Source organism: Sander lucioperca, chromosome 13, assembly GCF_008315115.2.
Source record: "Sander lucioperca isolate FBNREF2018 chromosome 13, SLUC_FBN_1.2, whole genome shotgun sequence".
Lineage (NCBI taxonomy): Eukaryota > Metazoa > Chordata > Actinopteri > Perciformes > Percidae > Sander > Sander lucioperca.
In genome coordinates, this window is record NC_050185.1 from 1,973,017 (window position 1) to 2,000,037 (window position 27,021).

The following is a 27,021-nucleotide window of genomic DNA, read 5'->3' on the forward strand; positions in this document are numbered from 1 at the left end:
CTCATATACAGATATAAAGAAATATGATAATAATAATAATAATAATGATGATAATAATTATAGCAGTTGGTATGATGAACAGTGGCAATTATAGTGACAATAAAGATAATGGAACTATGACTAGAAATAATAGTTGTAGCAGTTCATGGTGTAGCAGGGCATAGCAGCGTGTAGCAGGATGAGTAGGGCATAGCAGGGCATAGTAGGGCGTAGCAGGGCGTAGTAGGGCATAGTAGGGCATAGCAGGGCGTAGTAGGGCATAGTAGGGCATAGCAGGGCGTAGCAGGGTGTAGTAGGTTGTAGTAGGGTGCCAAGCATGACCACGGCAGCATGATAGACAACCAGACGAGACCCAATTATGCTTGCTTTAATTCTCACAGAAACTGAGAGTTTGTTCACTACTCACAAACTCACCAGCCTCAGATGTACTTTCTGTTTTGTGCTAATAAGCCAATCCTAGCATGCTAACATGCTAAACTAAGACGCTGCACATGGTAATTGCATTACTGCTTAGCATCAGCATGTTAGCCTTGTCATTGCGAGCTTGTTGACATGCTCAGTCATGCTTCGTCACGTTTTGCCTGTGGGTTTTGATGAAAGCAGCTGTGACTCAAATCTGCAGGATGTATGACCATAACAAGGAACCAAATGAGGCTAAATATCTTTGGGTGTCTCCTATCAAGATTTCTCTTTTCCGACCACTGTATGAATGCCTTTTAGTAGAATTCTCTAAATGCCTACCGTCATATGAATCACTTCCACATAACAACGATTTAAAGTGTCAATGTCACGACGGTATGCTGTTGTGATCAGGGAATCAATGTGTTCATTCCTGTGGTATGCTAATTGCGTCCCATGGTTCTTTGTTGAATTGAATCTACTAATAATAAAACCTGTAAACATTTTGAGACTTCTCACTCACTGAAAACTACAATATAAGATATCTCAACTTTCACAGCACAGACACGTGGCACACATCCAAACTCTGTAGCGTGTGTTTTGACCCTGACTTTTCTTCAGGCATATTCTCTTAAACTGAGCACTCTCAGCACTTTTTCTTGGGAAACAGACTGTCAGGAACACTGGCATTTTGTAACAAGGTCGCACGGACTGTGTTATAGAGAGACAACTTGCCAGTGCCACATTTCACAAATCCAGTTTTGCTTTTTTTCAGATTTATGTTGCATAATCATATTTTGGCAAATGAACACCACCAATGAAAACCTTGAGAACAGAAACCCAAAATCCATTGGCATCAAGTCTATTTCTGCTGAACCCTTTGGCTAAAAGTTGACATATTCTGCTTTTTGATTGGTGGAGAAGCATGGTCACAAAAAGTCATTTTTTCTTCTTCCATCAACAGTAGTGGTACATGCTTTAACAGAGAGCTTGGATCTGTCTTTCAAATGTCATTTATTTTTGATTGATTGATTGATTGATTGATTGATTGATTGATTGATTGATTGATTGATTGATTGGTTAGGTGTCTAAAATTTCTTGTTACCATGTACTCATGTTTATCTTTTTTGTATCTATTGTTGAATGTGTATACTTCTCTTTAACCTGTATATTGGATCCATTAGCCAAACTAGACTAATGCCAATGCCATGACTTTAGTACAATACACATGGGTTGTGCTTTATCATAGTAACGGGCCATATTCGTCTACCCTTCTCCAATGCTCACACAATCATATCCACTCCCTCCTCTCTCAAACTAACACTAATGGAAGGTGCCTTGAAACATTCTTTTTTTTAACACAAAGAAGGAAAATGGAAATGTATTACGTTTTGCAGAATTGTCATACACATTACACAGTTATAAAGTGTCCCCCTAATTCAACAGCTCACAATAACGGCGTGATATTTAAGGGTGTCTGGGCACTTTCTCCCCGATATCAAACTTCTAAAGGCTGAAATTGTGGTCAGCCTACTGTTTACTGTGTGTTCATCATAGGTGTATACGGGACTGTGAATACAGTAAATGGATCACCAAATCTGCTTTTACGCTTAAATCATCCACCCACACCCACCCAAATTAATTATTTTCACTCCCCCTATACCAGTCCCTGTAGGCTTTTGCCTTTTGAATTATGAAGGCCTAATTATGTAGGCAGTTTACTTAAGTGATGGATTAAATGGCTGTTTGGTTCCCTCAGTGAGGCGAAGAAATCAAAAGAATCATAAAGATGAGCAGGAAAATCATTGGACAACCCCAGACCACGCTCACAACCATAATTGACAGGAAAAAAATCAGGAAAAGTTGACTCATCATTTGGGACCACACCCATGACCTCAACTACCATCTGTTACCTTCAGGGAAGAGATTCTGTTCCCTGCCCCTAAGATCCAAACGAGCCATGTCCACCTTCGTGCCAGCATCCATCAGATTGTTGAACAAACAATAACACCCCCCCATCGCTCCAGACTTCAACCTATTCTCCCTACCCACCCCTCTACTTCTACCCTCAGGGTTTTTAGTTTTTAGTATTTCTAAGTATTTATTTATTCTTTGGTATGATTATTATTGACCATGTATTATTGTATGTTGTGTCTGAATTATGGCTGACCACAAAGGAAGTTCCCACACGTAAAAATGTAAGTTCTTTTGATTTTTGATTTTGAAATATGAGCTACTGAATAAGAGCTGCAATGATGATTGGGTTTACAGCTAAACGCTGGTATGTTTCAAAGGGTGCCTTGTGCTTCGGTATCAAACACAGAGGGCTGTGACAAAGTGTCGGTAATAGCTAATAGCATGCAGTAACCAGCCAGCGGGTTACGAGTATTTAGCATGTATCAGGGATTAACCTGATTTCGCTTGGTGTCATTTAGAACTGCATGACAATGAACACACATTTTCACCTCTGTTTACAGTACAGCGACACATTAGAAGTTGTCCAGCATGCCTCTCTAGCCTATTCAAATATGTATCAGCTGCTTGAAACGCAACTGATATACTGGACACTTTTTCACCTCTTTTCTGGACCAGGTTGAATTGGAGGTAGAGAGATTGTATAGTATTATTACTGCAGAATTTAACTCTCCCATAGTTTGCTATATATGAGCCCTTCAATAACATCACACAGCATCTAAGGACAATAAAAGGGCACTGTAAATACTTCATTACACACAATATGAGATACAGTATGAGATACTGTCAGACAGAGTTGTTGTTGTCGTGAACTTCAAAGTGAAAGGTGAAATTTGGAAGACCTGATCAGATCTTGTAACTGAGTTAAAGTAGCAATACTACAGTGTATATACTCTGTAACAAATAGTCCTGAAAGTCTTGCATTAAAATACATTGTACTTGTGTAAAAGTGCAAGGTATCAGCCTGTAATAACCTTTAATAATATAAACTATTTGCAATTCAGATTATTGATATGCTGAGAAAATTTACAGAAACGGATTTCTATAAATACAACAAATGTACGGTTTTTAGTGTTTTTCAGCACAAAGTAGTATGTATCCTTGAGGTTAAAATGTTAAATGCATTTGTCTTCCTCATACAATATTTGTGCAGCTGATTTTTAGGAGAATCTGACACCTGCATTGTCACTGTTTGCTTACTACTGTAGAAGTATTCTTTGAATGGCTTTATTGGTGCAGTGTATTTCTTGGTCCATTACCGCCATAGTGCTACTAGTGTTAAAAAAAAACTCCACAGGGTACCTGTGACATGGGATGAGACATGAGAAATGCACATAGAAATCTTTATCCTAAAATCTTTCTCTAAAATCAGAGACTTTTTTAAATCAGGAGAGTTGAAGTGGGGGTGTGGAGAGAGATGTGAGGCAGAGGTACTGCATGAGGTGAAAGGGACAGGTGTATCCTGTGTTCCAAAACAACAGCAAGTTATTGTAGTTTGGTTGCTGACTTGGCCCCCCTCACCAACATGGTCAGCGGTTGCACTCAATCAGTGGATACTTTACTTAAGTAAAAGTACTAATACTACACTGTAAAAATACTCTGTTACAAGTAAAAGCTCTGCATTGAAAATGTTACTTAAGTAAAAGTATGTAAGTATCATCAGAAGAAATGTACTTAAAGTATTAAAAGTAAAGAACTCTCCTCCCATTGTAGAAAGTGTAAAGGATCCAAACAGTTGTGTGTTTAATGGTCTAATCATCTCAGCTGGACTTGTAGCTGTTATATTGTTGGCTAGTTTACTTTAGAATAAAACATCAGATTTTATAAACTACGTGGGTTTTGTGTGCAGAAATCTTAATGTGCAAAGTAACTAGTAACTAAAGCTGTAACAGATGAATGTAGTGGAGTAAAAAGTACAATATTTCTCTCTGAGATGTAGCGGAGTAAATGTGCTTAGTTACATTCCACAACTGCATAAAGTCACAGTTTAATTTGCATCAAAATAACTCCTTCCTTCTCTCAGTAATTCAGTCAAATCTAAACGCACAGACATGAGACAGAAACCTTTTAGATTCACTGGGACTAATACTTATAAGGCTGTGTAATGTTGATCCCGAATAAACTGAATTCCCCTAGAAATTATGACAAATATAATTACAGAACCTGATTCACCACCTTGTTTTTCTTCATTATGAAAGTAATCCAGTCTGTTCATGAATGGGTACACTGCAAATAGGAACTGCAAATATGTAATGCGGCATACCTCACCTTATGGTGCGAATTTGCTAAAATGTAAGAAAATTTAGGGCTAAAAAACTGGGGCTAAAGTTGTAGCCCGCAGCTAAATCACAGACTCCATGGCAACATTATATGTCTAGTTTATATCCACCAAATTATGGGGACAGTAATCCCAAAAAATATAATCCTAAAGGATAAAATCCTTTAATGTTATCTAATGTTATACTTTAAGTGCTCAGATGCCAGAATATATTATCTTCAAACGATTTTAAATTGCTGAGCTTCGATTCTGTCTGTCTGGATGTGTGAATGCTTCACACTGTCAGACTTTAAAAAATATATATATATATATCTATAATACAATTAAATTATCATTAATTATTGCATACAACCTTTAACAATTCCTCAATTTGTATTTCAATTACAATGTTTGTTAGTTTCAAGTTATTCTACACTAATGAAAACATAGTTATAGAATATTATATTCAAATCCCTGCCAATAGATTGGCCAAAATCATACACATTGCTTTGAAGAAGTTTGGATTGGTATTCACGGTCACTTTGTCCAGATGTTTTCAACATCACTTCCCAACCTCTCTAGGCTCAGCAATATTTTCTTTCCAAACAGATAAAGGCCTTTTCATCCCTGGCATGAACGACTCCTGTGAAAGTTTCATCTCATCAAACTTTAAAAAAAAAGATGATGGACATTAATCCTCTCTAATGTGCTCCCTTCAAAGCATGTTCTTGACATAAAGCACTTCCAGATGTTATTCCAGCTCACAGCAGAGAGCTTGGCCCCCTGCCATAGGTGTTTCAGAGCTCAGCCGAATGGAGGCTGCTCTCCCATGTGGAGTCAAACATGATTAATGAATCCACTTTCTGACAAGTGTGACAGGCCAGGTTGACAGCTGATGTCTCCTTTACGATACATCAGTCACTTAAAAGACTTCTGCGCACAAGACAGGGGCATTAGGCGCCGGCCTCCCAGGAGCATACTGTTAGCATATGTGAACTAAATATAGGCCGACTGATCTGGCTTCATCCATTAATTGGCTTCTTGTCTGAAGCTCAGAGGTAGCTAGGAACTTGATTGTTGTATGGAAAATGTAGGACATTGTGGCTGTATAACGTCAAGTCCATCCTCACAAAATGTGAACAATTATATTCTGCATTATTGTGACTGTGATACAAGTTATTTGGATTTAAAGGTGAACTGTTATACTTTTCCTTATTTCCTGTGATATCTGTAATGCCATAATGTTGGATTCAAACAATGAGGTAAACATATTTCAGAGAAACCCCCCTTGAGTTAAAACGTTCAGATTTCCAACTGTTCTGAACGCTCCGGTTTCAACTGTTTTTTTCTACTCTCGGCAACTCCAATCTGGTCTTCTATGATGTAAACATGTTCTAGTAGAATCACAAAATACAAGTAGGAACCTGAAAATGCTATGTAACAGGTCCACTTTAAATTCATTGTCATTAAGAGTCCTTTATGAAGTAAAAAGGCCAAAAAGGAGTTTTTTCTGCCTTTTAAAATGTAATATTGTATGTATTGTATTGTACTGTTGGTTGAAGAGATGTAAAGACTGCAGCAATACTGGTAGTATAGAGAACAACTTTAGTGTGAGACCAGAGCGCTTCAGCTTGTGGCTTCTCTTAATGCTTTGGTCTCGCAGAGTTGGAGGCACATTGGAGGTCAGAGAAGTTGCGGCAGAAATTCTACTCTGACTTTTTCCTCAAAATATGTAATTGTTTTACCAATGAAATTATTTCACGAGTCCATCATGCAGGCAATTTATTTTGTGAATAATGTCACAATTGAGGAAAATGACCCACTGACTAATTACTAATTACTGCATTTGAGGATTGTCATAAAACCATGATCTGCTTGTGCTCACTAGTATGCCATCATTATGCGTGTCCTCATTTCTTTCTTTCTGTGATTGTTAGTTTCACACTGGATCAATACAGTTTAAAAAATCCTGATAGCACTGAAGGTCTGCTACATCTTTCCCACTGACAAGTGTGAAATTTAGGATTTTGTGCAAAAAAGAAAAGCCAAACCATGAAAGACCACCATATGCACCTGAGCACAGAGCAGAGCTAGCTCTTCTCAGGTTTCTACAGTTACAATATTAATATTGAGTGTCCATTCATTCATTTATACAAAGTATATATATACATCCATTCTTTGTTGGCGTTGGAATGCCCTGGAGCGTGATCTGTGCAGAGAACAGATTGGTGTGTAACGGAGTGCCAGATTAGGCAGCGCATGAACAGCATGATGGATGGGGAGTTGGAGCGTCCTTTGTTGATGTCTTTGACTGCAAGGTTGTCTGAGTAAATAAGGACTTGAGAGACCATTTAGGCATAATGTCACTAACACTGTAAAAACTAGTATAAATGGTCAGGAAATTGATGTTGTTAAAGAGTACAAGTATTTAGGATCCATTATTGATGACAAGTTGTGTTTTGAGCCAAATACTAGTTTGCTTTGCAAGAACGGCCAGCTGTATTGCTTTAGAAAGCTGGCCAAGTTTAATGTGGACAAGACCCTGTTGACCCTTTTCTATAGGTCCTTTGTTGAGTCAGTTGTCAGCTTCTCCTTAATCTGCTGGTATAGGTCCATTACTGTAAAACAAAAAAACTCCCTCTCCAGGTTAATTAAGGTGAGCAACTGCATCACAGGTTCTAGGCAAAAAGGCCTGGAGGAACTTTATCAGAAGCAGATGCTAAAAAGGGTTGAATCTATCCTGTCAGATAGTGCTCATCCCTTACGGGCTGAATTTCAGATGTTGCCATCCGGATCTCGCTTTATACTCCCAAAACTCAGAACCAACAGATATAAACAGTCCTTTGTACCTGCAGCCATTCTACTTTTTAATTCTATAAAGAACCATAGATAATTTATTGACTTACTATTTATTGATTGTTTTTTTTGACTTACATATGAACTATAGGTGGTTGCTAAAGCCCTGGTGTTTTTTGTTCTGGTAGAACACCCTCGTTTTTGCTTTATATGCTGCTCTTTTCGCAGTTTTTTCACTGGAGGATATGGGTGAACTGTCTCTTTAACGTGGTCGGTGACCTCACAACGTATTGTAGGGGTGTGTGTGATGGCATCATCTGGAAGGGTGGGAACGACAGGCTGATATGAGAGTATTGAAAATGTTGCTTTATTGTCCGTTCTGTGAAATGGAAATCATTTTTGCGTTGACGCAACACATGTCGAGGCTGTTTCATAATAGAAATTATATCGTAAAAGTTGTACAAATTGTAAAAGAAACAGCCACAGGAATGTCTCTGTACAACCCCTATGCATGTTCGCATGCAACCTGGAGAGGCACGTTTTGTCCTTTACTGCTATGTATTTTCGTTCCTACACTCACCTATGGTCATGAAGGCTGGGTCATGACCAAAAGACCTAGATCCAGGGTACAAGCAGCCAAAATGGGTTTCCTCAGGAGGGTGGCGGTGTCTCCCTTAGAGATAGAGTGAGAAGCTCAGTCATCCGTGAGGAACTTGGAGTAGATCTAATCGCACAGCGTGAAGCGCATCCACTTTTGCTAGTTTAACAAAAAAAGGGTCCGTGCACCAGGCACATGGTTCTAAAGGGTTGTACTTAGTGTCTTCATTAATCAGAGGTGTGGTACGTTTGGACCTTGGAGCATTGCTATTATGATGGGGGATTTCCACTGTAATATTTTTATTTGTAATTTTTTGCATGTTTGTGTGCTGCTGCGTTTCCCTGTGTGTGTATAACAAACATAGTGTGCGCTAGAGGTGGGCGATATATATCATCTACGATAATATCGTCATTGTGTTAACAATGTGCAAATTGACATTATCGAGTATTTAAATTATTTAGAAAAACACACTTCAAAACACGCATTGGAACGCTACACATTCACTAATCACTAAACAAAGATGGAGGCGCGCGATTGTGCAGCTGCTACTAGCTCTCCTGTCGGTGTATATTTATACAAGTACAGCCACACTGAACTAATCAATATAGGACTACGATACAACACAGCCGTTACGAGAGCCTTCCAGGTGGCTCATAACATCTCGGAGGACATAGCCAGACTGGGCGCTCCGTGGATTGTTGTCGGCAGCTAGCAGGCCGAGCTAGCTACCAGCAGGATCGAGACAAGAACTCCGGCAAGACCAGAGGAGGAGGACTGTGCATTTTTGTGCATAATGAATGGATTACTAACAGCAGGATCGTTGCCCAGCACTGCTCACCTGACCTGGAAGCCTGGCTCATTGCTAAACATAGTGAACAAACTACAGCGCGATCATCCAGAGGGGATACATATCATAGCAGGGGACTTTAACAAGGCGTCCTTAAAGTCTGTACTCCCCAGCTTTTTCCAGCATGTAGATTGTGCTACTAGAGGGAAGAACACACTAGACCAGGTATACTCTAACATCAAGAAAGCATACAGAACTACGCCTCTCCCTCACCTGGGCCAGTCAGATATCATCCAACTACTCCTGGTCCCAGCATAAATCCCGGTCAGAAGGACCATACAGCCAAGTAGAAGGACTATCAAAACCTGGCCTGACACTGCCCTATCCCAGCTCCAGGACTGCTTCCAATAAGGACATGGTTGTGTGCAATATGTTACAGAACAGAGCCCTTTGTTTATTGTTATGATTTCATCTTGCTTGTATGCTGCACAATTTACATTACAGCTGAGGTGTACAACTGAATGTTTACTCAGAGTTCAATGTTCCTACGCTATAGTTCAATTAGTATTTTGTATGTCTTTGAATTGTTTTTACTTGAATACTTACATTTCGAAAGAAAATAAATAAGAACTGTTTTCATTCAACATTGTGCCCATTATTATCATCAGTGATTAAGTAACTCAGACTTTTAAAAACACATTTTTAAAGGATATCGTCTAATTATCGTTATCGTCAAAATCGCCAAAAATATCGAGATATTATTTTTTGTCCATATCGCTCACCCCTAGTGTTCGCGCGCTGTGCACGTGCTTAGGCACATTTTACTAATTCACTGTTAAAATAACAATGAAATGCTGCGCTATTGACTTTAGACCAGGTTTTTGTTGGTCAATGGCGCGATCACTTCCCACTGCCTCAAGATAGCAATACGCCCAGAATGCACCTGAACACACCTCCCTGTAAGACCAGCACGCCCATGGGCGCACAGATGGGTGCAGGGACATTTGCTATTTAAATAACGTGGGCGCTGGATGGGAAACTGACAACTGCGTTGATCTTAAACTAGCAAAGACACTTGGGTCAGGCTTTGCTTTGCGCTGTGCTGCGCCGGGTGCAAGATAGGGCCCAGAGTGTTTTAAATCACTAACTGCCTGTGTGGTTATTTGAATGTAAGGAATATTATGAACTAATTTACAGATATTTCACCAATCAAATAAGCAATCCCAAAATATTATCAGTCGGTACCAAAACGTCAGGTTCTCTGTGGCACACTGATGTAGGGAGCGTTTCTTTCTTTTTTACGATAATTACAATTTTGATCAAATAAGTACACAAGTCAAACCAAACACTGAGGATAAACAGTACAGTATGTCCTGATTTCTTTGCAAAACAATCATTAAATTTCAGTTTGACTTGAATCATTTGTATTGATTTTCTTTGAGAGTGCAATGTGACAAATATCTTTCAAAAGAATTCAAAAGAATCCATAAACATACCAAAATTCTCAGTCAGTTTTATAAAGTGGTATAGATCAGTTGTTGTATTATGATTGTACTTTTTCTGACATGTTTACAAGAAAGAAGTCAAGATATAATTTTTTTTTTTAAAGTCAAGAAACATACAGTATATCAAAATGTTACACTCAGAGTCACAAGTATTTGTAGGGCTAAAAAGCAAGAAATCCTTTTGAACGCATCTCATATTTCTACTTTAAAGCTGGGGGGATTCATGCAGGTGTCCATATTTCACTGCTGTTCAGACATAACTGTATTTAAAGCTCCTCAAAAGGACATCCCAAATCATGCGTGTCAGTGTTTGGGTGTCTCAGCTTAATGAGACCAGACAGCAAAGTGCTCTGTTATGCACTCTCTCATTGGCATTGTTTCCTGTCCTTAAAAACTTACACAGAACAATTGCTCATGGGTGACAGCATGAAACATTCTTCAATATTTTACATTGTGGTTTTTATCATCATTGAATACATCCTGGGATAGTTAATATGTGTAAAATTGAGCTACTGTAGAAAGGAACATCATCATACAATATGCATCACACATGAATGAGAAGTATATGAAAGGAGAATACAAGATTTTGGGACATCTAATGGCACATCGTACAAATGATTGGCCTGTGAGATATACAGTAGACTATTCGCTGCCATGATTTGCTTGCCAAATATGCAATACAGAGTGAAAAAGAATCCATCCAGACACATATTTTATATTAGAAGTGTGATTGCCACTGTTGGCAGGCAAGAAATTCAACAGGATTAAAATGATCAAATCACTGATATAAGTTATTAATTTATCTTCTGGGTATGCCAGGGTTACATTTTCAGTATGCTACATGTAGTCTCTCATTGGCAGCTCTATCTCCACAGCACCGTGGAGTAAGGTCTGGCTACACCACAGATGCATTCTGGGATAGGAGAAAAAAGTTGCAAAGTTGTTTGCATTTCTTTAAACCAATCACAATCATCTTGGGTGGTGCTAAGACTCCAGACGCAGCGATTGTGGCTCTGCTAAATAGTCTCAGGAAGGAACTTGTTTTGGTGGAACATTTGCACCCCGCAAAAGAAAACGGCACATACAATATTAAATGAAGTTAACTGTTGGTACAATACAGTAACTAGTAGAGCTATTTAATTAGCTGATACATGGTTAAACCTCATTAGCTCTTACCAGTGTATCTCTCTGTGTACTTCGTCCACAGCAATCCCACCAATCAGTCCCAAAACGTCCCAGTTAGAGAGGAAATGACCTAAACATATTCTTTATAAATCTTTACAATCATTCCCTGAAAGAACCAAGCAGGCCTGCCTTGTTGCAGCATCCAAATGTACTTCAAAACTTGATTTTCAGCGTGTAGCTTGCTAGTTTGAAGCTTGTTGTTGTTTCCCTGATTGCCTGACCTCAAGTGGACTGATTTTCTTTTTTTGATTTCAGATTGTGGAGTCTCTGATGATTTTAAAATACCTTCAAAATAGTTTTGATGATGCTTAGCTCTTTGACTTGGATATAATGTTAATACATATATATATATATATATATATATATATATATATATATACCTACAATAGAAGTATTTAACACTAAGTAAAGTGCTGTAACGTGAACAGTCTGCAGCAGCTGCTGGTTGTATTTAGCCTCTACAGAGCTCCAGGACGCCGGCTACCAGCAGCAGTTGTTCAGCCGCCAACAGGTGACTGTGAGCCGGCTACAGACACCGCCAGATGACGGTCCTTTCAGGGGCCGTGGTAGTGGAGTTTAGCCAGAAAAAGTGAGCGTCATGCGGTGATGACAGTTAAGTTTAGGCACTAAAACGACTCGATAAGTTCATGAAAAAGATCGTGGTTTGGATTTAGACATTCCTGAGGAACGAAGGAGCGTTTCCTGGGTGAAAGTATTTTCTTTTTGCCACTAATTGAACTCCGGCTTGAAAGCGCTGTGTTTTATCTTGACACCATGTTGTGCTATTTGATTTTGAGATTATTTTCCATTGGATATTGAAGTTCATAAATAAGTGTTTTGGCATGGCATAGAAAGGGGGATTTAATTCTTGCATGTTTTGTTTTGTTGTGCATGAATAAGTAACACCCACCCCCTCTGCTTTTTTTTGACAAATCACACTATATCTGTATCTGTGAATGTTGCTCTGTTACAAGCCAATATGACCACCTAACTAGTTTATAACCCAAACTATGCCATGCCTAAAATAAGCCTGAGCTAGTATGTGCATTATGACCAGTAGCACTCGTTCCAAAGCCTTCCAATCCACTAGGTCATCCTTTCTGACTTTGCCCAGTGGAAGATGTTCCGTTTTAACGAATATGACCTCAGCATTGCCAAGAGGGAGTCCGAGCAGCACGAATAGCAGCGACACAGTGTTGAGGGGCCGGTGCCTGCATTGCTAAAGGCAAGATAACACCAAATGAGATGTGACAGCTGAAAGAGAAAACAAGCCCAGCTGATGGGGCTAAAATGAGAACAGAAGGTCCTTTGTATCACATGCTTTAGTATTTTCACAGAGGGGGTACAGTATGAAAGATGTGGGTTGAATATTTGTGAATTATGAAGAGTTTCAGTGCACAATGATTAGGTTTATGTGGTAAAATCAATATTATTAAAGTTTTAATTTAAATCAGAGCTAACTACTCTCCTCCCTGGGATGAAGAAGACTTTAGGTGTGTCTCAATTCAGATACTTCCGTAAGTACACTTAACATGTAGTACACTGTGTACCCGATGTACTCACTTGTGCCTAAATTTCTACTACTATAAGAAGACTACTTCTTCTTTTTAACTGCAGCTGGGCTGAGCATTACCACCACCTGTTGGCACCTGCCAACACATATACCGGCTTGGTTTCTCACTATCTGAATACAGAATAGTGATACTTATCTAAAAAACACATGTATAAATGATCTTTGTATATTTCTGTGTTCTCCGTTTCAACCACATTCACAAGTTTTGACCGTTTTGAGTGCAGCATCCGGGTACTCGTAGTGTCATAAAAGTCAGGACTGGTGATGCAGACTTTTCTGTTAGTGGCACGTTGCCGTAAGATGGGAGTGAGCAGTTGACCGCTGTATGATCCTGCAATCCATAACGGACTTTTCTTTGGATTACCTGGCATGTTTCGTCATCTTTCCTGTGTGCGTGAATGTCCGATAAACCGCACACCTAGGTTACCTTTGATGCATGTCATAACTAGGTCTACTGTATACTGTGCTGTATTAAGGAAACATTAAATGATTAAAGCCACACCTGTCTCCGGTCTAGTGTGTTCTGTCGACACCCCAGCTATCATAAATATTCCTTCACCAAAACCTACTTTCTTTTGCGTAGTCAGTGTGAACACACTATATACTCAAAATAGCAAGTGCAAGTACAGTGTGCGTGATTTGAGACACAGCATGTATCTGTCCAGTGTTCCGCCATAACTGCCCTTCAATGATCTTGTTATTGTGAGAAATAAGCAGGCTTCACATGCAGCTCAGGGCTCGCCTGTTAGTAAAAGATCTGTCCTGGTGATGTAAAAGGGGAAAGTGTGTGTGTGTGTGTGTGTGTGTGTGTGTGTGTGTGTGGTTGGAGGGGGGGGGGGGTTGTTGTCACATTAATATATAATGGCAGACAGAACTCTGATGGCCACACAGCGTCTGATCTACGATCAAACAGAAAGCACTGTCCTGCCACACGCTGTGCATGAAACACACACAGACGCATGCATCCACACACACGCACACACACACACAAACACACACACACACACACACACACACACACACACACACACACACACTTCAAGCAATCTTAACAGTTAGAAAACTTAACAAAGCCTTTCAAATCTGAAGTGGGGTCATTTCTCCATCATACTTCCCAGAGTACCCATCAGTTTTCCCAGTTGCTTCGCAGCTTTCTTTACATCTGCCTACAGGTACTCGCAAATCCGAAAAAAAAAACTTCCAGTGGGCTCCTGCATTCAGAAGCCAAGTGAGTGCTTGAACCTTCTCTTGTCGGGAGCCATTTCCTGGCTTTACTTCACACACTCGGTTCAGATCGGACAACTGCTCTGACTTCTCTGGATCTGAATATTTTCGTTTCATCTTCGTTTCTGATGTGTGGAGTGTTGCTGCAAATCTATTTGTTGACTCGTTTTATCTTCTCTTCTCCCCCTCAGGGAATGGTTTGTAGACAAGTGGCTTCCAGGTTTTTACCTCCAGACTTTTGGTTTCCAGCATGTCTGCCAATTCTGTTGGTACCAGCTTGTTTAACCATCTGCATTAGTCCCATAATAAAAAAAATAATTAAAAAAACATGAATTATACTGTATGCTGATGGTGCTGCACAGCCTAAAGGTCTGTTTAATTCATTTTACAGGGATATGTTTTATAGATGATTGATTTTCAATGGCAAATACAATATTTTGGTATTAAATCTGCCAATTCAAAGTGTTATGTCGTGCTATTATTCTTCTCTCTTCTCCTTCAGACAAAATAAATCCACCAATGTACTATTAGCAGCAGATCACTACTGGCTACGATCAGAAATGGCCCAAAATCCCACCAATCTAAATCACCAAACACATCATAATACAACCAAGTCTCTGCAAAATTAGATTTATATATAATTTTTTCCCCAAAAATTTGGTAATCGCTGCATTGGTATGTATGTTTAGAGGGAACCTTTTTTTTATGTGAAGGAATGCTACATTTATTTACCACACCACGGTGCTGAATGTTGGCATTATGTAAATAAAGAAAATCATAGTCCGGTCTGCCTTTTTTTCCCTCCCAAATGTATTTACTGTTTCAAATAAGATAATTTCTAGGAGACAAAGTTGCATTTACTGCCATTTAGAACAACACAGTAAGTTTTCCAGATCTGATTTCACACATATTAAATGAGAATTCCGGTCGATATCAACACGTAGCTCTGTTGTTTGTAAATTAGGAATGCTGGTAGTAGCGAGAAAAACGAAACCAATCGGTGCTGCCTACACCGAGTTATCCTCCTGCTAGATTTTGCACCCAACAGGCTTAAACAGGGCTTAAACGGGGCAAGTTTTAAACGTGTTTTTAGCCTCTAAACATGTTCGAAATGCCATTACGAGTGCTTAGCCATGTGCAGTTATTCCTTATGAGGGAACACAGCGAATTTGACTGCAGTAGATGTGACAGAAAGCCATAAAAGTTGTGTTAATCCATACCTCTGTTTATTTCCTGGTTTATGGTGAAGCCCACACTAGTCGAATGCCGATCTCATACAATCCAATATTCCAAAATGTATTTTTTCCACAAAAAAATGATTTGCCGAGGTTCTGTGAATAATGAGTATGTATCAACAAGCTGTAACGTGACACCACAGTGGAGCGAGCAGAGCTGCAGTTCAAGAGTTCAACAGCTAGGTAACCTAGCAACGGCAGCAGGGGGAGGAGCTCACAGAGCTGACAGACAGAGCTTGGAGTTAGATCAGGACTAATATGAGAAAATGGTTCCAGTTTGTGCCTTTCCAAATTGCGGCAACCAAATGAAGAGATATTTCAGCTTGAGCTTTCACCGTCTACCCCTCCGCAACCGGGAGATTTTACAGTTGTGGCTGGTTGCACTTCAGCTTGATGTGCAAACTCCCTTGCAAATATTACGTGAGAGAGATTACCGTGTTTGCAGCGAACATTTTGATGAAGACGACTTCACCAAAAAGAACATCAAGTCCCGGTATCTGAAGGCAAATGCCATTCCTAAAGCGAAAAGACCAGCTGCAGACAAATTGGAGGTAACGTCTTTATGATTTATACTTTCCAAGGCTGAAGTAATACTCAAATTTTTTTTCCTGTGAAGAAATGTTTCGCGGTGTTGGTGAATTCTTGAAAAAAAAAAACACCACTAAATATTGTAACTCCCGTTACTGAGATTGTAACCCGCGTATCATTTTACCAACATGTAATTAGTAATGAGTTATATTACTGCGTTACAGGAAAAATGAATATATTACTGTAATTGCCTTACTCCCAACACTTTTCTTGTTGGCCATTGAGTCTGACTACAATGTTCTTTCTCCTTCTTACTTATTTAGGGGACAACATCCAGTCACATAGAGACAGAATTAGCTGCAGTGCCACAGTCAACTCCCAAGAAGGCGTCAAGCAAATCTGGTCATCCAGCCAGTTTCAAAATAGTTCTTTCAAGTCCACAGACAAAAATCCCACAACAACGTTCAAAGCCTTCATCATCTGGCATAGCCTATCTTGTACTCCCTCTTTTACAGTACCAAACAGTAAGTTGTTTTAATTATTTAACCTTTTTGAATGTTAATTTGCTATTACAATCATTTTCCTATATTGTTATGACAATGTTATTTATATTACTTTATGTTGTGAATTGAAGGACCAGGCTGCCACTGCATCTAGCCCATCTTTCAATGCCCCCCACACAGCCAGTGGGCATCTGTCTCAAGTGAGTTGAATACCTTTGTTTTTTGGTCTTTATATTAGCTTTGTCGAGATAATCCTTATAAATGTCATAATCATGTTGTAAATACAAACGGACATCTCAGACATCATTGGAGTTTCATCCTTTTTTGTGAATTGTAGGACCTAAGTACTTCTGCATCTAGTCCATCTTTGACCGTCCCCTGCACAGCCAGTGAAGATGTGTCACAAGTGAGTGGAATGTATTTTCTTTGATATAAGACAATGTTCCGGATGGGAATGTTGATGATTAGAATGTATTTCAGGACTAGAATATGGTAATGTTTGGGACTATGACAAATGAGTTTTATAGGCTAGCAGTTATTTGCAGTATGCCATTATTTCTTATGTTAAGACACTACATTCATCGCATACTACATAGTCAGTTTTTATATTTCATTGTGATGCTGGACTAAACAGTGGTGTTTTTTTGTCAGGACAACCAAAGCACAAAGTTGTTTACTTGCTGCAGTCTCAGCAATGGGTGGCAAAGCCCATGTATGAACGTACAACTCAGGCCTTCCGCGATGACCTGATGGAGCGTGTCTGGAGGAGGAGAGAAGACAGGACCATAGTCTTCTCCGAGTCCTTACCCCGTCATCGACAAAGAAGAAGGCGACTGCTTCACAACATATCCCCAGTTCCACGGCCGGATAAGAGTGAACTGGTTGCTCAAGCCAGCTCACATTATATGAGCATGTTCTAGGCCTAGGAAAAGAGTACTGAACTATTTTTTCTTTGTACACTTTAGACTATGTTGCAGCATGATTATGTATAAAACCACACACTGCACTGTACATACTTTACATTGATTGTGTCTAGATTGTGATATTGTAATTTCCTTTTTGTTGTTGAAGTAAAGACACAAAAGCACAAATGTAATGTGTACCGTTATATTATAAAACCACTGATAACAGACAGGTGTTAGCAATATATTATAGAACTCTACAATGTACTTATTCTTACAATTTACTTATTCAACTTTACTTGTACAATATACATATTCTTACATTTTCCCTTATAGAACTGTGCAATTGTTTTGTTTATTCCTAGTAATGGCAATACCAAGTTTTACTAGAAATCATCAGAAAATGTCCTCTGCCTCTTTGAATCCCGTGTAACTTCCAGTGGGGGAGGGGTACTATTGTCTGATCACTGCTACAACACAGGTAGGCAAAGTTCTTCTGGTGCCACGGCCAAGGGGCTCTCCTCTCAGAACCCACTTCAGAATCACCCGGTAGGCCACGAGTCTGCATTAGCTGGGGGGAGGAAGGGTGAGGTTTGGTTATTTCACTAAAGAAGTGATGCATTTATTTATAATAAATAATAATACATTTCATTTATGGAGGGCTTTTCATGGTACTCAAAGACACTTTACAGTAAAAACCAGCACATATAGCACATTAAAAACAGATAAGCAATAAAACCAACACATACAACAAGCATATTTAGAAGCAATAAAAACAGTAACTATCAACTATCAGGTGAGAAATGTAAGATTATTGTATGTGGAAAGCTAATCTGAACAGGTGTGTTTTGATTAGTGTTTTGAATGTGTATTTACAACAAATGTACCTAAGCTAGGACAGAGTCACGACAGCCTGTTGTACTCACTCATTAGACAGCTGGCCATCAGGTCCGTCCGGTTTAGGCCGCTTCTTCCAATTTACTTTCAGGACAAAAAAAAAACGCTTCCAGAACATCCTTATAGATCAGATGGGGAAACCTCTGTGTATGGGCGAAACCATGTCCGTTATCTGGGGACCATCCAGACCAGGCTGGATGAGATCCCATTCCTCACAGCACAGGCTTTCTTCCTCGGTGGTCATTGCGATACAGTATCCACACGAGCATCATGTACCCGCGTCACGTGCAACCAGCCACAACTGTAAAATCTCCCGGTTGCGGAGGGGTAGACGGTGAAAGCTCAAATATCTCTTCATTTGGTTGCCGCAATTTAGAAAGGCACAAACTGGAACCATTTTCTCATATTAGTGCTGATCTAACTCCAAGCTCCGTCTGTCAGCTCTGTGAGCTCCTCCCTGCTTTTGCCGACAGTCTCCACCGTTGCTAGGTTACCTATGCACATGGCGATAGCTGTTGAACTCTTGAACTGCAGCTCTGCTCGCTCCACTGTGGTGTCACGTTACAGCTTGTTGATACATACTCATTACTATGGAAAGAACCTCGGCAAATCGTTTTTTTGTGGAAAAAATACATTTTGGAATATTGGATTGTATCGGCAATCGACTAGTGTGGACTTCACCAGAAACCAGGAAATCAACAGAGGTATGGATTAACACAACTGTTATGCCTTTCTGTCACATCTACTGCAGTCAAATTTGCTGTGTTCCATCGTAAGGAATAACTGCATATGGCTAAGCACTTGTAATGGCATTTCGAACATGTTTAGAGGCTAAAAACACATTTAAAACTTGCCCTGTTTAAGCCCTGTTTAAGCCTGTTGGGTGCAAAATCTAGCAGGAGGATAACTCGGTGTAGGCAGCACCGATTGGTTTCGTTTTTCACGCTACTGACAGCATTCCTAATTTACAAACAACAGAGCTACGTGTTGAAATCGACCGGAATTCTCCTTTAAAGTTTCGTTTTGGTAAGGGTTAGGCACAAAACTACTTGTTTAAGGTAAGGGAAAGACCGCAGTTTAGGTTAAAATAATTGCATAGTTATGGTTCAGGCTGTTCTCATTAAAAAATTGTATAAATAGCTACGCAAAGTAAGGCACTGTAATTCTTAAGTATTCCACATATTTTTTGCTGTATGCACCACAATGACAACTGCTGTATAGGAACGCTGTGGGCCGTGTAGGGATGAAGTCTGGGGTGAATGGGTTGGTCAAAAAAGCTTTCCAGCTGCGGAGTGGAGTTCAACAAAAGGCTTTCACCCAGGAAATGGGTGTTTCTTGGGAGTTTTTTAATCCAAACCACAATCTTTTATCTAAACTTCTCATTTTGGTGCCTAATGTGGTGTCTTGAGTTACAACTTTAACTTAAGATTTGGTATAAGGGATTCCTATGACCATTACTCCACCTTTAATGTAACCTCTGGAAACTGTTAACATGAGCCTATGGGCCCTCTTGGACAGAAGAGCCCTTATTTGGAGTTATGCCAGATAGAAACAATCGATTGGTCAGTTCTCTGTTCCAATCATATACTTGCATATATTACGTTTATGTTAATGTATGCATAGACTATATACTGTGTGCTCACAAAGAGAAGGCAGAACGACTTTTTGGAAGAATTCGGGTTGGTCATTCTCCAAGCTCTCTGCAGGAGTTTGTAAAATTGATGCTGAATCTCTGATTGTAATAAACCTTTTTATAATGAGAGCAGTGTCAACGAAGTTCCTTTTCCACACATCAACGACGCAGTGTTGCAACTAAATATACCACAATCTTGGCGTCACGAACAGGATCGATTTGCATCTCCCGGGTCATCGTTTCATCGGGGACACCGTCAAACTGACTCCCGCTTCATTGGCTGGCTTATAAGGTGAGCTTTCTCACAACTTTGGGCGCTGGTCAGTTTGTGTGTGGCTCTGTGTGTGCGTTGAGGGGTTGCACCATGTCGAACCTGTGTGTGTTTTGTGCGGTGTTGCTGTGTGATGGAGGTTCCATTCTAAAATTGATTTGCGTTGAAATCAAGGCAAACAGGGGGTAAGTGTGAGTTAACATATGAGAAATATAGGAAGAGGAAAATAAAGCAAATGCTTAAGGAAGTTAGAGAAATAGAGAAAAAGGAAAATAAAGTAAGGGATTAAGGAATATAGACGCGGATAATGTGAAAAGGCTTATAAATAAATAGTCAAATTGGATTAAGGAAAACAGTTGATAACCCTGGCCAGGGAAATTTGGCTTGAACAACATAAAGAAAAAGGAATAAAGAGAAAATAAAAGGAAATAAGAGAAAATAACAGGAATAAAGAATAAAGGATAACGGATTAAGGTTAATCTGATAAAAGCCCTTTGAAGAAAGGCGATTTTAGGATGGGCTGTAGTCTTGAACTTTTACTAGATACAAGTTGAAGCCAGTTCAGGGAACTGAGGTGTAGAATGTTTGCCAATCGATTCATTGTTGATGAATAATGTCCGAAGCAGACCTCCATTGGAATTCTATACCTAGGTAGCAAAATACTTAGGAAAACGAAATAAGGAAGAAAAAGAAAAAGAATACGGCAGAAAGCATGCTCTTTTTAGGAATTATATGGATGAATGATGTCGACTTTTGTGTGTATGAGAGAGTGTGTGTGAACAGCGCTGTGTGTGAACAGCGGTGTTTCTGCTGTGTGTGAAAAGGCTGTGCATGCGTCATGAGGATATCCTATATTATATATATATATATATATATATATATATATATATATATATATATGTGTTTTGGTTGAGAACAGGAGTTTTAGTTATCTGTAAGGAAAGATATTCTGTTCATTATGGCTAAAATATGAGTCTCTTTTTGAAGAGAACGTTTTCAAAGTGTTAAAATGTATGAGCCTTCTTTGGGAGGACTTTGTTTAACAATCTATGAGTCTTCTTCGAAGGAGAACGTTTTCAAAAACATATAAAAACTTATGAGCCTCCTTTGGAGGATGTGAAAATAGATTGGGCTATAGTGAAAATAAGAAGCTTCAAATTAGGATCTGTGTTTTATGTTTTTGTGTTGGTTTGTTCATTTTGTTCATTGTGTTACTGTTGTTTTATAAAAATGGGGTCTGTTAGGAAAAATGGAGAGACAATAGGTCTGTCTGTTGAGAGAATTTGTAAGAATCATTAAGTCCTCTCTGATTTCTTTGAGATCGCTTAAACTGCTTTGTGATAGTATATTGCAATTTGCATTATCTGCCATTTTGAAACTAGTAAGATTAAGAAATTCTATTTTGAAGTAAGCTGAGTGATTCTTTAGTTATTCTTCTTTGTTGAGCGTGAGCTTGGGTGCTGTGGAGTTCCTCTTACTGTGAAATCACACTGCTGACTGATCTGTGCATGCCCAAGAATGCTAGGAATTCAAGTTTTCACAGAAAGTTTAAGCCACTCCCTGCCTGCACTGGGGTGCTGCAGCCTGTAGACCTGTGCTGTAAAGATGAGAAAGGGGGAGATTTAGACTTAGGTGCGACTTGAGATGAAGTGTTAGGTTTGTTAAAGCGGCTATTGCTGGACTATGAAACTATGCAATTAAGATCCATTAAATTTATAAATAAGAGTTATGTTGACAGATAAATAAGAAAACTGTTATTATAGTGATTAAAAGTGTTCTCAAGTAGTAAGTTGATTGATTATTTCTTAAGCTTGAAAGTAAATACAGGTATGTTTAAAAAGATAGGAAAATATATTGTGATTACTCAAATAGTTAACAACTGTATTTTCAAAAAGATGTGGTTAATTTTAGTTGATGATATAAATAATTAATCAATATGCAAGGTTGAATGAGTTTATATGAAGCAAGTGTGTTCAACAAGACATTGAACCTTTTTTCTTTCATTTATATCTGTATGTGAGTACTAAAGAGGCAGTTGGAACTGAGTTTGTCAGTTCCTGAGGAGAATTGGTGTAGTTGCTGAAACCATTAAAGTAAAAGAAAAAGATAAGAGAAGAATAAAATAGAAAAAGAAAGGAGAACGATTAAAATAGGGACAATATACATAAAAAGGATACCTAGAAATGTGGACTAAATATAAAAGATGTAATTAAGAAAAAAAAAAGAGATTAACAGCTGGCATAGAGGTGATTTGCTGGAACTCATATCAGTGATTGATCACCCTGGATTAAGAAAAGTCCAGCCTCTATACCTCTATTGAAAGTAAGAGATGAGAGGACTGATTGATGGGCTTCAGGACTGTCACCTCTGCCATTTTAAAATGTTGGACCACTTGTTTTGAGTGGTGAGGCATCTAAAATGATTTGACTTTGAATATAATAATTCAAAATTTGATAATTCTATAAGGTTTTTGACTTTTCTAAGGTTCCCCACAATCACATGTGGTCATGTCATTGCGCCAAGGAAATGAGTGACATTTGTGAAGGTGGGAAACAGAATGAATGAATCTGATTCCTGTGAAGAAACAGCGAGTCAATTCAATCCTAATGAAACAGACTGAGTTAATTCATATACTTTGTATATTAAATGGGTATCAATTGTTACAAAAGATAGTCAGGAAAGTTGAGAGAATAAGTGTATGCTGTAGAAAGGGAAAAGAAAGTTTATGGGACAATGGGAAGAAAAATGGCATGACTTTAAGAGAAAGTTAAGTGTACAAGAGTGTACTAAGCTGGTTAAAGACAGAAAGAGAGTGTTGTGAACGTGACAGAAAGACAAAGAAAGAGATAAATGTACTTTTGAATTAGGATACTGAAGTTCATACTAATATTGTTGTTACAGAGACAACTGTAGCATTGGAGCTACAATCTACAGGAGGGTAAATGTTTAGATGAGAATAGTACCAACTGCTATACCACAAGCACAAAAAACTTAGGGAAAAAGAGATAAATTATGTAATTTTCAGGAATGACTAATGGTAATTTCCAAGACAAATTGCTTTTGGATATTATTGTGATCTGACATATCATAAAAAAAATTAATTAGGATTTGTGTAGAACAAACATATGTTTATGAAATATGATGTTTTATTGTTGTTAAACTGCCCAACGAATATATAGGCCTACAAGTTTGGTTGAAATGATTGGCTGCTTAAATACTTAGTTGATTGATAGAACTACTGTGATCATTTCCAGTTTAAAAATGTGGGGACTTTTCTGTGTTGTTACTTTTAGTACTTGAAGTACATATTTTTTATGGTGCTTTTTCTTACCTAGGTAATATTTTTGTAGCAACATTTTGAATCAGTGTTGTCGTAAGTTAGGATTAAAGTATAAGTAATGCTTCTCGGAGGTGTTGTGTTTTGTGTTTATTCAGTGTGCCTCGATGGATGTCAGAGCAGACTTGTCTCACTCCTCTACAAGCTGATTCGGTAGTCAACTGGTCCCATCCCCCACATACTTGCACCAGAAAAGCATCTGGAGCTGGAGCAGCAGCGAAGGAGTGGCGACAGATTTACAACTGTCCATGATTGAGTGACTGAAGTGGACACCCAGACGGTTTTCAGGGCATGACCAGAGACTGACATTAAAGAAGTAACGTCACACATGCCTACAAAGTACTTGGTGAAACATTCACAGATGAACTAATAATTGAGAGAGGACAAGCTGAAACAACCATAAAGATGAATCCAAGCTCCAAAAGTAAGAAGAAAACGAAACATCTGGAAACTAAGAACAGACAGAGGATTAGGAGGATGGTATTTGAAGATGATGATGATGAACAGAGTGATTCAGAAGAGTGTTATGAAAGTGAAGTTGGAGACAGCGATGAAGATTTGGAGAGTAGAGGAGCTACAGGATTTCATCCTGCAGCGTCTAGCATAGAAGAGATTGAAAGAGACATGGAGCGATTGGAAGAGCAATTTGAGAAGCTGAAGATACAGAGGGACAAATTGCTGAAAAAAGGATCCCAGAAAGTGGAGAAGAAGTATACATTACGCCCAAGAAAAAGGGGCACAAGGAAGAAGATGCTGCCAGTGATCATTCAAGGACAGAATTTGGAGTATAAGCCCTTGCAGAATACCGATATGTCAGATATTCTTGATAAGTTGCCTACTCTTCAAGAGGGAGCACATTCTTGGATTGCAAAGTTGGAAGAAATGTCGACAGGGACACAGTTTGCCATAGGAGATATTAAGAGACTTTTGGCTAATCTCATTGGGATTCCGGCTATGGAAGCAATTCTACAGAAAGCTAGACTTAATCAATATGTAGGGACTTCTGTATATGATCCCGAGTTGTTGGCCGCAAGTAAAGGACGTCTGTGGAGAGCGCTGAGAGATGAGTATCCAACAAATGTGCATCCAGACAACGTCCTGATTGAACCACTGGGACAAGAAGAAAATCCGAGAGCTTATGTGACAAGAGCTTACCAAGTATGGAGACATATTACCGGAAGTGATCCAGATGTGAGTCAAATGGAGCAGTCAATTTTGCGAACCAAACTGCAGGAGGGGCTGCCCCTATCAGTAAGGAGTAAACTAGCAGAGGTGATTGGACTTGGAAGCATGGCAAAAGGTGCTTATACAGATCATATAGCCCATCAAGTGAAGCTATATAGAAATGAGCAGAAAGAACAGGACCGAGAAACTCTCAGAAAACTCAATCAAATGCAGCTGGTGGAGAATAAGAAGGACAAGAAGCAGGTTTTGGTTATGCAGAATCAATGCCCACCAAATCAACAATTACCGCCACAATTCCAGTCAAGCCAGTTGCCCCAAACACCATTAGTGGTTCCAGTTGTTTTATATCCACAGCCAGTTTTTGGACAGATACAGAACTGGAGAGGAAGAGGACGAGGAAGCTTAGGCAGAGGAAGAGGAAGAAAATTTGATTCATACTTTATGCAATCTCCACAAGCGTGTTATAATTGTGGACAAGATGGACACTTTACCCGTCATTGTAATAGCCCAGGAGGGAATTCTAGAGGAAATTTCAGAGGACGATACAGGGGCCAGTCAAGGTCATTTGGAGGACCGGTGAACCCCCATAGGAGCCTGGAGCCAGGATTCTAGAGATACCCAGAAGATCTGAAAGGGGGGTGTCATCAAGGCCGGAAAGAGATCCAACAATTGAGGACAAGGACAGTCACAAGTTAGTGCAGCTCTCCACAGATGAGCGTTGACATCAGCAGACTGATCAGAGAAGGAGGGAGTAGTGAGAGAGACCAGATTTGCTCTGACGCATCGACGCATTGACGCATCGACGCATTGACGCATCAACGTAGTGTTGCAACTAAATATACCACACTAACCTTAAAGGTGCAGTAGGTAAGATTTATAAAACTAACTTTCTGTCATATTTGCTGAAACTGACCTTATGTTCCAGTAGAACTACATGAAGCAGGTAATAAAAAAAAAAATCCAGCTCCTCTGGTACCACCTACAGCCTGGAGTGTGATTTGCAAAAATCTACCGCTCCCTGTTCAGATACACCAATCAGGGCCGGGGGGGGGGGGGGGGTGTCTAACTGCGTGTCAATCACTGCTCATGCACACACATTCATTCTCCCTTGTGGGGGGAGGGGCTTAGGAGACCGTTTGGGCTTTAGCAGAAAGGAGGGGGGGAGGGACTGAGAATTTGTCGATGTTCGAATTGTTTGGCTAAGTCCTGGATCTTCCCAATCCTACCTACAGCACCTTTAACTGTTGTCGCCACATGACGTTAACTTTTTGTTGCCTAAACTTAACAGTAATGTCCGCCAGAACGACCGGCAGCTCACGGTGCTCTGTACCCGGCTCACAGTCACCTTTTATCAGGTAAACTCAACTACCAACTGTCGCTGATTCATCGACATCTTATGGAGGTCTGTAGCCGGCATCACATTTTCATAAGATATCATATGTATCGGTGTGCATTCATTTCGAAAGATGTCATACAAGCCCATTCATGTGAATGCGTTGTATGGTTAGGGAACAATGTAAACTAACATTGACTGTTCAGAATTCCTATGACCTCTAGAGTGCTGAACATAAACAGATGTTTATATGAATAATGGCACTTCTAAAATGGCAGATAATCCACTCAATAGATCTGGAAACCATCGGTTTAATCCTAGCTCTAACTGGCAAATTGAGTACAGTTTTGAAGTCTTGTTTGGAGATTGTTCTACAGCAAGGATAGGTGTCTTCACTGTTGGCGACACCTTCCCGCCTCTCCTTCTGGTCCTCCTGTTAACTGTCTCAGTGTAAAGCAGAGTTTGTTTCTTGACGATGATCTTCTGGCTGCCTTCTTTACACTTTGCTCACTGCTTCCTGCTGATGGCACTGACTTTTTTCATCCTGTTTACATCTCTCTTCCTCTTCTTCCTGCTTGTGCGCACCTGAATATCAACATGCTGGGCATCTGCACAGTAGTTCTGTAAAAGGACTTGTTTGCTGGCTCATGGTGGTATGTTTCAGTTTGAATATACAGGCTATGTATGAAATGAAGCAAAGTCTCTCCATCTTTGCAAAGATCATGACTCTAGAGGTGATAGTCACAGTATTGAAACAGGTACAGCTCATTTCATAAAACTTACGTTATTTGAACCATATCAGGCCAAGGCAGTGCCCCCGGTTTTTCATCTGATAGAGTAAAGGTTTGTGTGACACCAACAGTATGTAACTTCATTCCAGCGGACATCTGCTCCTCTGC

General features: G+C 39.5%; 1 protein-coding gene and 1 long non-coding RNA gene across 2 annotated transcripts in view; one reads left to right on the top strand and one right to left on the bottom strand.

Annotated features, from left to right (window-relative positions):
* The window catches only part of opcml (opioid binding protein/cell adhesion molecule-like), a 391,556-nt gene that overhangs the window by 343,033 nt on the left and 21,502 nt on the right, over positions 1 to 27,021 (bottom strand). The gene's annotated exons all lie outside the window — the stretch shown is intronic.
* LOC116058191 lies at positions 15,775 to 16,505 on the top strand. Its single transcript, XR_004106978.2, has 2 exons — positions 15,775 to 16,084; positions 16,385 to 16,505. It is a non-coding gene; the product is annotated as an uncharacterized LOC116058191 (long non-coding RNA).